This window comes from Aquila chrysaetos, chromosome Z (assembly GCF_900496995.4).
Source record: "Aquila chrysaetos chrysaetos chromosome Z, bAquChr1.4, whole genome shotgun sequence".
Classification (NCBI taxonomy): Eukaryota; Metazoa; Chordata; class Aves; order Accipitriformes; family Accipitridae; genus Aquila; species Aquila chrysaetos.
In genome coordinates, this window is record NC_044030.1 from 84,367,145 (window position 1) to 84,382,654 (window position 15,510).

Consider the following 15,510-nt stretch of genomic DNA (forward strand, 5'->3'; position numbering starts at 1 on the left):
TGATGGACCTGTCCCTCTCCCCCGCACCAGAAGCCATCTGCTGATGTGGTCTCCTAAGACCACCAGATCCAGAAATCAGTGCAAATACCTTTACTGGCTGTGATGGAGAAGGTGCCTGAGAAATCTGGGATCAAGCATTTAGGAAAGTCCTTCGAATGTGCTTTTCTACAACCCAGGTTCTCCGTGTGTCCTACAATCTGCTTATGAACACGTACAATGTGCCACCTGGATCCCTCTACTCTCCGAGCATCTCCCTGACTTTCATGTTGCCTTAGAGAGGAGACCCACTTGTCCCAAATCATGCTCAGAGTCTGCCTCAGAGATGGGAGCTTGGTGGGTTTGTGGGGTCAGACTTCCACCTCTGGAGCTTTGTTCAAACATACTGAATTGGGGCTACATGATTCATCAGGAGCCTTTCTGAAATACAGGACCAAAACCTAAAACTTCCTTGTCAGGAAAAACCTTCTAGAGATCTTTTTCTGTTTGTTTTGGGGTTTGGGGTTTTTTTTCTATTCATTTAACGTTGACTCAACACTCTCTCCACCAAAGGGAACATCAAGGTTTCATCCACTATTTGTGGCTCCTACCAGCACAATTCTAGTTCTAAAATTAGCATCCTGAGATATTTAATTGCTAGAACAAAAGGTGTTAGATCATGTTTCAGTCCCTGCACACCACGCTGAGTGCTTCTGCAGCCACCTACAGCCACCTCAGAGTCAACCACGGACTGAAGCTCAGATGTGTCCCGTTCCACTAAGCCCTACCCAACAGAGCGATGCAGCTTTAACCGGCGCTGATACCAAAAGGAAGAGAGCTCAAGACAAGGACAAAGCAGAATACACCACGGGCTCCCTTCTGCATATGACCCAGATACAAAGTCATTCCTACAGAGAATGGGCAACTAAAATAAAATAAACCAACATAAAATAAGATAAAATAAAATAAATTATACAAAATAATGTGAAGCAATGGGTTTGTCTATGGGAACTCTGAAAACGTCCAACCAAACTGCATTACCCTCATTGACAAGGACCGGCACTGCTCACCACCAGAAGCCCTCCTGAAATCAGCAGCTCCTGGCAGTGTGTGCAGGGGACCCCAGCCTGGCCCTGGAGTCGCTGGAACAGCTTAAGATCACTCTTCCAACACAAACTCATCCTTCATGGTTTAGAAAGGGGTGAGACTTATTTGCATAATAAATGACAAGGCAGGGATACAGATTTCTGACAGATCACCCCGCTTCCCTTTGAAAGAAATCTATTTATTCTGTGTGAATCAGCTCTTCTTTAGATAAATGGTGTTTGTAGTCAGTTTAGCTCGGTGAGATATGCATTCTTTTGCGTGCCCGTAATGAATTTTCACAGCTAGAGCCCTAATCCAGTCTAGTCATGGAGGGTTTATCAGGACCTCTTATTTTATTTCTACCAGTAAATGGGAATTGCTTTCCTTATCACTATCTAGAAGCACCTGAGTGATTTTTGCTTCGTATTTCCTATCCCACTGGAATTCAGGATGTGGTGTTATCTGATACTGTACAATTGTCACTCATGTTAGTTGCCTTTTTATTTTAATTTGTTGGATTTATTGCCCTTTTTTTTTTTTTAAGAGATTTTACTTTAAGATCTGAGTCCCCCCTTGCTCCCTACCATCATCCTGCTCACATGTCTTAGGGTGATCCTCGGGAAGGCAGGATCAGGGCTTGCCTTGCCTTCATCTGCCTGATGCCTTCCCTTGGGAGAGGACTCAGACATTGGGCTTGTCCCCATCCATCCCACCTCCCTCCACTGGAGAAGTGCAAAACTACACAATAACAAGCAGAGATTATTTCCTAACATTGGGTTTAAAAGAAAACGAACCCAGGAGAGCAGGGGTTTGCTGATGTGACCGCTACAGCTGCTGAAACCAGGGAGCAGGTACATAGGTCTTAGCTCCGGAAAAGTGAACCCGCTGTTGCTGGAAAGGCACAAGAAGACCTATAAATCCTACAGATAACACCGTGATGGATCAGTAGTGGCAAGACATTAACCTTCACTCTTGAGGAGACACCCAAATGATAACACCTGTAGCCATGCCACTCCAGAGTTATCAGTCTTGTCACTTGTGAAGATAAATCTATCTGACCTAAACCATCATCCTACGCCCCTCCGGCTTCCTCGCTCAAAATCCTCGTAGATACCGGCAGGGATCAGGAAAATCACACCTAGTAATCAATTGAGTGTGAGTAACAAGGCTCACATGGAAACCATTTCCTTCCAGTATGTTAAAATAATTCCACAGAGCAGGGAAAAAACATGGTAGGCTTGAAGACCAGCCGGCAGGGAAAGTGCTGCATGTCAGTGACAACTGTGGAAGGACAAAAAACAGCTACCAAAACCTCAAGGAGCTGTCACGCACAGGAAAATGTAAGTTAATTAAAGCCACTTAAACAAATACATCTGGGACAGGGGCGTGGGATGTAGGGAGGGAGAATGAAGTGATATTAAAAGCTCAAACACATGGCAAATCCCAGACAGGAGGCAAGGAAGCCTATTTGGCAAAATCCAGATGAGCCCCTCGCCCCAGAGCTGTGCTGGAGGGGGCAGCCAGAGCCCCCTCCACCCCAGGGCTATGCTTCACCATCAGGCACCGCATCTTCCCACAGCCCCCACGGGGATGCCCAGGCTTGGCAGGTCTGTCCCTCTACTGGAAAACACCAGCGAGGCTCCATCGATGCTCTTCTAGACCAAGCGGTGCTGGCTTGGGATTACAAATCCATTTCTTGCCTTCTTAACATCTTCCCTCCTGTCCCTACTGCACCGTTCAGCTGAAATGAGAGCCACAGGCAAAGCATCCGTCTGGCTAAGAGCACGAGGATGTAAATCCACCTCAAACACACCACCAGGACCTACATCACCTCCATCTTCAGCCCTGGTCCTCCTCCAAGCCCAGTCTCCCCTGAGCCCCCAGAGTTGACTTGCCTCCTACTATGCTCAAAAGATGAGTACAGGTTACTCACACCAGCCACTGCTGACACAAAAGCAAAACGAGAAAGACTTGGATAGGCTCTGTACAAACAGCACACCCTGTGTGATATACGCATGATAGCTTTGAATTTAGATGCCCTGAACAAGACGAGAAGCTTGAAAGTTGCTTTGAGTTGTTTCAAGACATAACCCTGCTTCTTTGCTTTGACCTTATGGCTTCACCACACGAGACTATATTTTTATGGCCATCAGCTCCCCAAGAAACTTAAAATGTTGGGTCTTTATATATTCCTTTAAGCATTAATTCAGAAGTGGTACCAAAATACCCACACAAGGTTGGGTCATCACGGAGAACCTGCCTCTGCTACCGCTGCCGCTCAACCGGCCCTTTGAGACACCCCTGCTTGGAAAGCAGCGGCGGGCAGCCTCGGCGCGAGACAGACGGGAAGGGAAACGGCAAAGCCGTCTGCACACCATCAAATCCCCGCTGCAGGATGACAGCACGCGAGACCGCTGCCTGCGAGAGGAAGTCTTGCCATGACATCAGCCCAACCCAGTTGGAGCGCAGGCGGCACCGAAACACAGATGGAGAAGCGAGGAGGCTCCAGGCTTCTGACACATCTCGGTCTGCTTCCCATTCTCCTTTCTCGGCCGGGATGGGGAAGATGCAATGAACCCAACGCCAGCGTGGTCCTCCAGCGAAGACAGGAGGCTGCTGGAATTTGCTTATCTTGGTTAGCAGGGAGCTGGTGTAGTGAAGGACCCAGGTTGCACAGGAGAAGGTCTGAGATCTCCTTCCTCACCCCCGAGCTCATTTCCTAACCCCAAACCAGGCATTGCTGCAGCTCTTTTATTCCAACCCCGGGCAAGATAAACTCATCACAAGCGCCCATGGCTCTGCAGACAGTGTTACAGCCTGGGCTCTCCAAATATAGCCCGGTAGAGCATCCCCCTCCCTGCTTGCAGCTCCAGGCAGGCAGCCAAGGCCCCCCACCCATGCCCCCAACCCCTTCCCTCCCAAGGGCTATTTCCTTAATGCAGCCCAGCTGCCTGCCCCCACCCACCAAGGGCTGACAGATTTGTGCAGTCCCCTTAGGGTGGGGTAGGTACTTTATTTCCTCTTTTCCAAAAAAAAAAGCAGAAACAAGAAAAAAAAAAAAAGAAAAAAAGGGAAAAAAATGCAATTAACCTTTTCCTCTCCTTGCAAGGGGCAAGTAACCTCCCTGCCGCAGAGATGGCTTCAGGACTAAGAGCTCTGCTCACGCAGCTGCGCCAGTGCTATTCTGGCTTAGCTAAAATTAAAGAGCTGAAGTTGTATGTGGGCCTTCATGAAACTGTCACAGAAACCGCAAGATTAGAGGACCAGACGGTGACCTGGGAGGCCAAGGTCTATTCCCAGCTGTGACAAGGGATTCTCATGTGAGTCACAACGTGTTTCTCAAACTCTGCTTCCCCAAAGATAAAAGAAGGGCAGAGAAGCTGAGCCCACCGAGAGTGCAGACCTACATGTGAAGGACCTACAGGTCCATAGGACCAGGTAAATCCACAGGCAGGACCAGACACCAATATTGCTGCACTCCTGGGAGGATGAAGTAGCTCCGTTGCTTTTGGAGGCTAGAGCATGGAGAGGGTTTCCCAGTCCTTCTGGGAAAAGTGGCCAAGCTCACTGTCCCTCTAAGTGATGCCAAGAGGAGCAGATCCATAGGTAAACCTAGGGACTTCTGCACAGTTTCAAGAAGGAAAGACTAATCCCATCTCACAGACTGTCCCTCCAAACCCAACTCCCATTTACCCCACATTTCCCCAGCATGCCCAGTCCAGAATGCTGATGGACTGCTGCTAGACAGACACAGCGGCCCCATCTCAGCTACAGACACAGAAGCATCAGGACAACAGAGGAATCACAGCCAGGTCTTCACAGAATCACTGAATGGTTTGGGTTGGAAGGGACCTCTAAAGGTTATCTCGTCCAACCCCCCCTGCCACGAGCAGGGACATCTTCCACTAGATCAGGTTGCTCAGAGCCCCGTCCAACCTGACCTGGAATGTTCCCAGGGATGGGGCATCTACCACCTCTCTGGGCAACCTGTGCCAGTGTCTCACCACCCTCATCGTAAAACATTTTTTCCTTCTATCTTGTCTGAATGTCCCCTCTTTCAGTTTAAAACCATTACCCCTTGTCCTATTGCTACAGGCCCTACTAAAAACTCTGTCCCCATCTTTCTTCTAAGCCCCCTTTAAGTACTGAAAGGCCAACAGGTCTTGCCTGAACACCTCCGGTGCCCATCCAAACGCTAGTTACAGATCTAACAGCACTGAAAAAACAGGAAAGCGCAGGATAACTCCACCATCCCAGCCACCATCCCCTCTCCCACCACGAGCAGGTCCTCCTCCACCAGCTGTGCCAGCTATTGTTGGGCACATAAAGACCGCTCCACCAGCCCCACCGTCAGCATGCAGCTCATTACTCTGCAAAGCACTTTGAAATGCTCTGAATATGAAAGGTGCTCCATCAGACCAAATTCAGCTCCGTTTGCTATTACAATACAGTGCATTTCTTTTGTCTGTGCCTTTTGATGATGCCCAATTGTTCCCCTCAGTCAGTATTTCGGAGTCATTAGTTGGAATTAGTAAAGTTCCTGCGGCCGGACTTTTCCAAGGCTCTGTTCTCAGGCTACAAAGAGTCGATGAGAAGTTGTCCTGCTTTCACCGAGCTGGAGGCGCGGCGGGGAGCGTTTCGGAGGAAGCAGGCAGTCTGTGCTCAACTCCACTCTCCCGTTGCAGGCACCGGGAAATGCACGTGCCGACAAGATGCTGCGGGTGGTCACAGGGGGGCTGGTGCTTCCCGGTCCGGAGGGAACCTATAGACCCTTTTATTTGGTACCTCTGGTGGGACCAGGAGATGGGCTTCGCCCAGTCGTGTCCATATTTAGGCAGCACATCCCACAAAGTTCAGGTTTCCTTCCCAGAAATCCCCCACTCCCCATTCCAAGGCACCAGAACTGAAGAAGTCACCTTTCTCTGGGTCACAGAGACCTTTAGTTGGCCACTTCCATGATGAAAACACCTGGATGTTCCTGACCTTGTCCTCCAACTTCTTGCTCATGTTACGCCTTTCCAAGTGTATCAGAAAGCCTCTTAGTATCGAGACATTTTTTCCTGAAGGCATTTATACATGGAGCATGCCAGTTCCTCCCTACCCCATACCCTCTTGGGATGTTCACGTGGACTTAGGAGGAATTTGGTCATAGGACATTTTCACTGGAGGATCTTAACCCATCTGGACGTGTGCTCCTGCCTTGGCTGGGCATGCTGGAGCAAGCCAACTTGCAGGGGAAGGATTGCCAATATATCCAGGAATATCATGCCCCACGATAACCAGCTGGCCTGCCTTGGTGATGTCCGATCTTCAGGTATGGGTATGCATTTGCCATGGGAAGGATGAGGGGGACAGCAGACACAGCTATCCTTGTCCTCCACCAGCATGGAACAGGTTCAACACCAGGGCAGGTACCCAAGGTCCTGCAGCCCGAGATCCCAGCTCTGAGGGTGACCAAGGGGTGTACACATGGACTAATTCTCTGGGTATATGCTCCTGATGGCTAGCAAGCAGCCGAGATGCTTCCCAATCCGGTGGCTGTACCTGTAGCACTGTGCTAACAGCCCTTGATCGACCCTTCATCCACAAATTTCTCTAATCGTTTTTTGAAGCCATTTATACTTTTGGCATCTGCAACATCCTGTGGCAAGGAGATCCACAGTTTAATTACATGTTTTATAAAAAAGCACGTCCTCCTGTTTAAGGCCTCTGCCCAATCGTTTCACTGTTTTTCTCCAGCTGCAAAACACAACAAATAACTCTTCCCTATCCACCTCCACACCACATAGGACTTACATACCCCACTTAGATACCTCCTCAGCTCCTTCTCCAGACTGAAGGGCTTACTCTGTTCAGCCACTTTTCACACTGAAGCTGTCCCATGTCATTCCTCCTTGTCCCCCTCTCTGTCCTACTCCTGTCACACCATGAATCCTCACGTGCCAAACAGGACACACTTTTGGCTCCTTCTTTCCCAAAAAACCATCCGCTGCCCAGCGTGGTGGCAGATGCTTGCATCCCAACCCACCACAGTGAGGAGGAGCTCCTCCAAGCACCTCCACACAGGGAGAAGCAAATCCCCAGCCATGCCCTGTCCCCGGCACAAGAACCAAGGCACAACAGGTATGTCCCCATCCCCAAAACACAGCACACCCTGCAATAGGCTTAATTGGCACAGGTGTTAATCAAAGGAGGTCCCTTGGAAACTAATGGTGTAATGGGGCTGAAGACCAGCACTAGGGAGACATGCACCTCCTCTATAAGCCAATGCCAGCTAAGAGTAAAGGTGGGTCGCACTACGTTACACGCTTTTCAGGTATAATACAGCCTCCATGACAGATCACAGAATCATCGAATGGTTTGGGTTGGAAGGGACCTCTAAAGGTTATCTCGTCCAACCCCCTGCCATGAGCAGGGACATCTTCCACTAGATCAGGTTGCTCAGAGCCCCGTCCAACCTGACCTGGAATGTTCCCAGGGATGGGGCATCCACCACCTCTCTGGAAAACCTCTCCCAGTGCCTCACCACCCTCATCGTAAAACATTTCTTCCTGATATCTAGTCTGAACCTCCCCTCTTTTAGTTTAAAACCGTTACCCCTTGTCCTATTGCTACAGGCCCTACTAAAAACTCTGTCCCCATCTTTCTGCTAAGCCCCCTTTAAGTACTGAAAGGCCACAATAAGGTCTCCCTGGAGCCTCCTCTTCTCCAAGCTGAACAACCCCAACTCTCTCAGCCTGTCCTCTGATCATTTTTGTGGCCTTCCTCTGTTAGAGGGTTCATTCCTGTTCACGCACAAGGAGCTCCAGCAGATATATGAAAAGATGAAGTTGCATGGGCTATGCCCCATCTAACCTTGCTATCTGGCCCCAAAGAGCCAGCTCAGGTCCCAGGACCACAGCAGCTCCAACTTGCACCCACGCCACTTGCGGGTGCAGACCCTTCCGCACCCAGCCATCCCACCATGGTTTCTGGATGCAACGTGGGCATTTGGCCACTACAACCCTGAAACAAAACTAGGAGCAAACCAACCTTACAGGACGTCCATGGGGAGTGGGAAGAAGTAGCCCAGCACCAAATCCAGCTCCTTTAGCAGCATGTCATCTTTCACGGTGGATTGTACTTCCATTCCCTAAGGATTTCCCTGAAAATCATCTCATAGATCATCCCACCTAGCATTAGCGATAGCATTTCCATTGCAACACAACCAAATGCAGGCAATTCACACCTCTCACCTTGTATTTTTTTAAAGTAACACGGTAAAATAAAACAGCCTGCCCGGATTCCAGCCTAATCTAAAAACAACTTTATGGCTTCTAATTTTAGCACTAATCTTCCTTTGCTATGGTTGTGTGATTTCTAATTATTTTATCCCCAAGCCTTGCTTTGACGGATAGTTGTACCTTTTCCAATGCCGAGTGACTTGTAAAGTGCCTTTAAAAAATACGCCTATCATTTCAGGTTCATTTCCAGTTCCTACGCAAATAATATTCTCATATACGGCGTCACTAGGGAAATATTATTATTATTAAAATAATAATAATAAAAGCAGTACAATTTAAAAAGGAGAGCACTATTTCTTAGGACGATCCCAATCTGATTCTGCAAACACCATATTTTCTCTTAAAAGTTGTTAAAGAGCATAAATCCGTTATCCAGATACGGATCTCTTAATAATTCAGTGCCTTTGGCTTGGCATCGCTCCCAGAACATTTTGCCTTTATCTATCCTTATTTTCAGGTTACAACACATCGAAGAGCAATCGGCCACGCCAAAACCTCAGGGGGGACTTTGCGAGGGACGGCACAAAGCGGCAGAGGAGACGCGCTTGCCTTGACGCTCCCTGGGAGCGTTGCCTATCCAAATCCTCTGAATTTAGAGCAGCAAAGACCAGCCCTCGGCTGAAGATGTGTTGAGGGGGTTAGGATGAGCCTCCAGCCCAGGCTCCTCCACAGGCGGATGTTTTCTCTCCTACCATGCTCACCTGAAGCAACCTCTTGATCCTCCTAATCGCTGACCTAGATTAAATCTGGATCTGATGCTGTTAAATGTGCACAAAAATTTTGGTAGGGAGAGGATGCTGCTTGCAGAAAGTTTCCAGATGCTGAGGCAGGCAGCTGCCTGCCTACCTGGCTCTGCCACCGGGTTGCAGGTCCTGGTGGGACCTGCCACCAGCAGCCGGCACAGGGGTGGGAGATACAAACACAGGGCTGGTAGATGTTTGGTGGGTTATTTCTCTCCCCAGGATTTACGTTGCACTCTGGTCAATTGGAAAATAGCCATTTGACCTGTGACATTTTTGTTTTAGTTAGTCTCCAAGCTTTGACAGCAACAGTTTAAACACAGAGCGTACGAGCTTCGGCACCGAGAAAACACCCCATCCCCACAAAATCAGACTGGATGGGGAAAAATATCACACCACAGCCCTGATGGTGAACATATTTCTTCTTTCTCATTCTTCATTTTCCTCTCTTTCACTTTCTGAGCCTATTACACCAGCCACGTCTTCTGCTTCCCCATTGGAAACGTGAGCTTAGCTCCCCACCACCCACCACAATATTCAAGAGAGAAAGATACGGGTTGGTTTTTTTTTAATTCCCTGCACAATGCTGTGTATAGAGTATTTGAAATGGAGATTGTCAAAACAGGAAACAACCCAGTCAAAGTCCTCAGGCCTGGGTCCTGAAAATGTCACTGTACAGAGCTGCGAGGGATGGAGAATAGCCCTCTGTTCCCGCACGGAGAGAGGATGCTCTGGGAGAGCAGCCAGCGACACACAATCTGCCCTCACACCACCCTCATCTTGAGAGCTGGGCTTTAACCTCCGCCGAAATCAGTGAGAAGCTGGTTTTTATTAACCGACTTATTGGGGGAAAAAGATCCAACAGACGGGTTAAAAAATTATAACCCTCTGTTGACCAATGCTTTTATCGGCATAGAGAATTCTGTAAGGAATATCAACTTGCTCAGGAAGCCAACCCTACAGGAAATCCTTCATCCTTAGTGTTTCAGAGTAACATCCACAGCATCCTGCTGGCTTCCTTCTTACTCCTCTTAAAACTCACCCCTAAGATCCTCGCTTCTCAAGCTCACGCTCTGAGTTTGAGCTGGCTTTGCTGGGCTGGAAGAACAAATCTTGGGTCAAATCCTGCCTATGCCCCCCTCCCAAGCAAGGCACTGGGCTGACACCACATCTCCACGAGGATGCAGAGCAAGGCACTGCTTGGCCCTAGGCTCTTTGACTTCCATCTATCGACCCTGGGGTAAAGATTTAAAGTTTCTGAAAGGCACAATAAGGAGGCCAGGTTTGGAGGAGAGAATGCAGCTGCTGTGAACCGAGGTAAGTAAGATTTTCACAATTCATCTTTCTGCAGAAAATAGTTGCTAGATTTATTTTAAAAAGCAGGCTCCTGCAGCTGTAGGTTTTGAGCCCTTCTTAAAATTCTAACCTGAACAAGCATCCTTGCCAACAAGTATTGAAATTTTAAGCCTTTGATTGCTTCTGATGGGAGTGAAGAACATTTTTTGTTTGTTTGTTTGTTTGTTTTTACAGCTTTCTGCAAGTTAACTTCAGGAGAACTTCCCAAGCAGAAGAGCTGGTGACCGTTGCCAGAACGGTGATGCAGCAATTCAGATTGCCCAGAGAGGTGGTAGATGCCCCATCCCTGGGAACATTCCAGGTCAGGTTGGACGGGGCTCTGAGCAACCTGATCTAGTGGAAGATGTCCCTGCTCATGGCAGGGGGGTTGGACGAGGTGACCTTTAGAGGTCCCTTCCCACCCAAACCATTCTATGATTCCCCCTCTGGAACCAAAGGAAATATATTGTTTTATTTTTGAGAGAACAGTGGTTATTATTGTAGTGTCAAGCAACCGATCTAGAGAGTGACAACCTTCAGGGGGAAAAAGAATCCACGGATTCATAGGACCGGCAACTAGGAATGTCATTTCAGATGGTCTGCATAGCAAAAACATCAAATTTCACCCATCATCCAGGCAGAGAATTAGAATAATTACCTAGGGCCTGATCCTGAAAGGTGCTGAGTGCAGTCAAGTGGTCTCCGCTCCCATAGAGTTCAGTATCTCAGGGGCTCTCAGCAGGGTCAGCCTTGGAGCCTGGGCAAAACAAGATAGGTTGGTCTTAGTCCAGTCTTTTGTAAAAAAACCCTATACAACCTGTAATTAATAAAACCCCATCCCAGCTCCCCGTGCCAGCCCCATATTCCTGTATGGGGAGCTAACGCAAGGGTCATGCAGAGCGTGGCTGGGGAGATGCTCTCCAAGCCACAGGCATTCTCTGCAGATCAGGGATGGATCCCTGCAGCACACAGGAGAGAAACTACTCCAGGATGGATATGTCCATAGAGCTTCAGTCCACATCTAGGAACATCAAAATGATGTTCCCCAGGAGTACTGCTTTATCCAAGCCATCAGACGTGGACACGTACACTGTCAACACCGTCCCGGAGCTAACACGCCTTCCTGGCAGATGACAAACTCCAGGGTTGCCTTGCCAAGTCTACAGGAAGCGATAAACCTGGAGATAAGAAGAAGTTTGCCGCGTTTCCAGGGAGGAAGCTTAGGATCACCGCTCCGTGCTCCCTGCCGGTTGGCACTGACGTGCGGCACACCAGCCCCGAGCAGGCACGGTCGTGCCAAGCACAGGGTGAAGGGAGGGAAGACGATGACGGGGATGGGATGACGGCACTTTTCTCCATACGGCCCTTTGTTTTGGGAGGTCCCCCGAGATGCTCGGCTCAGGGTGGCCAAGTCCTCCTTCTTCTTCCCCTATAAGGGGAATGGATGAGGGGAGGAAAACAATGCTCGCTCCTCAGTTGCCTAATGGAAGAACAAAAGCACAGTGATCCCTTCCAAAAATGTCTTTTGAGGAACAGACGATTGAGCCCGAAGGCCCAGTATCCCTGTTTTTTTTTTTTTATTTTTGGATGAACTCCAGCCTGGCAGCGTCTTTCTGTCCTTCCTCCAGGCTCTTGCAGGACTCGCCCAGAGGCGCATGGATCATGCAGGGCTTGCACAGACCCCAAACCCAGTTGGGGATTTAACATCCAGCACCTCGTAGAGGTGATGAAACCAAAGGTGAGGTTCCTCTACCAGACCCCATCACAAGCAAGCCTCGGCCATGGCGTGGAAGGGCTAAGGGGGCACCACCCACCCATAGCCCTAGTCCAACGAGATGTATTCAGCAGGACGGTCTGCCCCAGCCCGATCCCACTGGAAACTGGGACTGAAACCCACTAAAGCCAAAACCAGTGCAAAACCAGCATCGGACCTTTCATTGCTCAGCGGCGGTGGTTGCTACAAAGCAGAAGGGGATTTCTGCCGTGCTGATTGCTCATGGAAAGTCCCCGACTGGCCCAAAACCATGGAAAAAATGGAAAATATAACTTTAATACCAAGTTGGTGGCAGGCTGTCTATTTTTCTCTCCTGTGACTAGTTACCATGGATAGATTTCTGAGGTCGACCATGCAATTGTTCACTGCACTGCTCCTATTAAACAGAAGATGAGCAAATCATCCCATTCATACCGTACTTTAATTTCCAGAAATTCTTTGTTCGTTTGTTTGCTTAAATTATTTCTCTCATTTAAAGAAACAATGCAGTCTTACAAAGCCAGGGCCCAAATCTCTCGAGTAACCCTGCTGTGGTTCATTACTTCTATGCTAGTTAACAAGGCCAGTAATTTCCCTAAGGTTTAACAGAAAATCTTCTTTCCAGATTGCGGAGAGGCAGGACATTTTAACAAACTCGCTACTGTATTCCAGTTATGTCGTAGGTGAGGGATATCCTAGGCAAGGTACAGGTCCTCCTCAGGGGTTCTGTATAAAAGCAAGTACCCTAAATGGAGCTTTTTTCACCCAAAGCTACCCCCTCAGCTGGGGAAGGGGACCTGGCGGTCCCCTGTCTCTCTGCTGAGCCTTGCCTTGCCTAGAGCATCAGCTCCAGCTCTGCTTGGCAATGGGTTCCTGAAGCATTCCAGTCCTCATCCCAAAATGCAGACTGGTTTATCGCAGTATACTGGGATGAAGTAGATGACACTGGAAGGGCAGATCCAAGATCTCCCTGAGGTGGGTGTGCTGGAAGAGGCGGGCATACAGCCTGTTTCATTAATGAGTAAACAGGACACCTGCCGATTGCTCGACCACAAACTGCCCTTCTCACTAGTTTTACAAACCTCTTTCCATGACCAAATCAGAATACATTATAAAAAATTAAAATAAACGCAGAGCAGAGCTTGTGGAAAACAAGCAAACATATAAAACACACACACACACACACACACAGATATATATATATATATATATATATATATATATATAAAAAAGCCCAGTAAAGCTCTATTGAGATGCACATGCAGGTGAAATGCATCCTACGCTGGGTGAGAAGCTGGCAGAGCTGCCTTCACTTGTAAGGGCATTTGCCCTGCAAGTGCCTCTGCAGCTCCTTGATATTATTTCTACAATAGGATTTGTCAAGCAATAGCTGCAGATGTTTGCACGGAGTCTTCTCGCTTATCCAGTGATAATACCGCGTGCCTGCGACAGCCGAACAAATCATAGTGCGTAAATAATAAATATATGGCTCAGTTCATCAGAAGGAGGCGGTGAGCAATCCGGAGATTCCCACAGACTCCCTGCCGTGAGGAAGGAAACAAGAAAATGCCCTGACCTAAGCAGGGGTGAGTCTCACATACACACAGATCACAGGGAGATCACAGGAGCTGTTTGCAGATCACTTACCGAACATGAATAATTCAAGCAGAAGTGGCTGGAAGTATGAGGACAGATAGATGGGAGCTCACCATCGGCACTTCGGCAAGTTTTATTTTATCGAGCAAGGCAAAGAAACCATGACCCCCGACAAAAATCCTTAGACTAGCATTACCAGTGTCGTGACTTTACTGTGAATCTCGTGATATACAGTGTTTTACCAGATCCCCAGCTGATGATGACGATCCTTTCCCTTTCTCCTCGAGGCACTTTTGTGATTATTTGGCTGGGCAGGTGGGGGAAAATGATGCATTTTTTGAAATCTTTAGTACACACCAGCAGTCCACTGTCTAATTACATGAATCACAGAATCACTGAATGGTTTGGGTGGGAAGGGACCTTTAAAGGTCATCTCGTCCAAGCCCCCTGCGATGAGCAGGGACACCTTCCACTAGATCAGGTTGCTCAGAGCCCCGTCCAACCTGACCTGGAACGTTCCCAGGGACGGGGCATCTACCACCTCTCTGGGCAACCTCTCCCAGTGCCTCACCACCCTCATCGTAAAACATTTCTTCCTTCTATCTTGTCTGAATCTGCCCTCTTTTAGTTTGAAGCCATTACCCCTTGTCCTATTGCTACAGGCCCTACTAAAAACTCTGTCCCATCTTTCTTCTAAGCCCCCTTTAAGCATTGAAAGGCTGCAATAAGGTGTCCCCGGAGCCTTCTCTTCTCCAGGCTGAACAACCCCAACTCTCTCAGCCTGTCCTCACAGGAGAGGTGCTCCAGCCCCCTGATCATCTTCATGGCCCTCCTCTGGACTTGCTCCAACAGGTCCATGTCCTTCTCATGCTGGGGACTCCAGAACTGGATGCAGTTACAGGAAGCATCCAAAACAACAACAAAAAGGTGTTTCTTTGAGGGTTCACACCAGCTATCAACCTCCCGGCCTGCTCCCATCCCCAGGGACCTCTCTGGGAAAAGACACAGCGCTCAGAGACTGGTTTACAGCCTTCAGGCTCCTCTGCCTCTGGAAGAGCTCGTGCTTCAGTGGGGTTCAGCTCTGCAGGAGAATGGATGGGGAAAAAAGGTGCCAAGGAGGAGGATGGAAAAGAGGAGAAACCAAAAAGGGGAAAAGAAGGGATAAGGGATGTTCTCTTATCTTTATTCTGAAAGGAAAACAGAAGTAGGGTTGCTCCTGTAGGGCTAGGTTAGTAGCCCACACCCAACACATGGAGGACTGGAAGCCTGTAAGCAAATAAAAAAACATGAAAAAAGGCAGAGATGGTAAAGACAGATGGTGGAAGTCAAACACAGCTTTGGTGCAACCTGAAGAAGTCCAAAAGTCATCCCCCTGAAGGCACCTTGCCATGTATTGATTGCCAAAAGGAAGACCCTTGTTGTCCAGTGTTGAGGGGCAGCTCTCCCACATGGGGTCAGAAACGGGGCACCCAGGCTGGTGACTGCTCAGTGAGCCTGGGGACACCTCATCCTTGGGGAACCGGAGGTGTCAAGCAGGGATTTGACAGCGAGGACCCTGCCTTAGCAAGATTTCCAAAGGTCTCTGATGGAGAGACATGCTCCACCACTACTGATACCCTTCGGGAATTCCTGCCCTTAATCTACTGCTTCAATTCAGTCCTCTGCACTGCACTGCTGCCAGGCCTGGATTTGGCCCCAGAACTGCTCACCAAGCTCCCCTCCAGCTGAACTGGAAGAAAAC

The 15,510-nt window shown here is 48.8% G+C and overlaps 1 protein-coding gene across 2 annotated transcripts in view; it reads right to left on the reverse strand.

Annotated features, from left to right (window-relative positions):
- Positions 1–15,510, reverse strand: part of ZBTB7C (zinc finger and BTB domain containing 7C) — a 159,426-nt gene that overhangs the window by 78,555 nt on the left and 65,361 nt on the right. The window contains exon 3 of one of the 2 annotated variants that reach the window (XM_030005652.1): positions 11,079–11,177. The exons of the other annotated variant lie outside the window; for it this stretch is intronic. The gene's annotated coding sequence lies outside the window, so the exon portion shown is untranslated. The remainder of the gene's footprint in view (positions 1–11,078; positions 11,178–15,510) is intronic. 2 annotated transcript variants of the gene reach the window in all.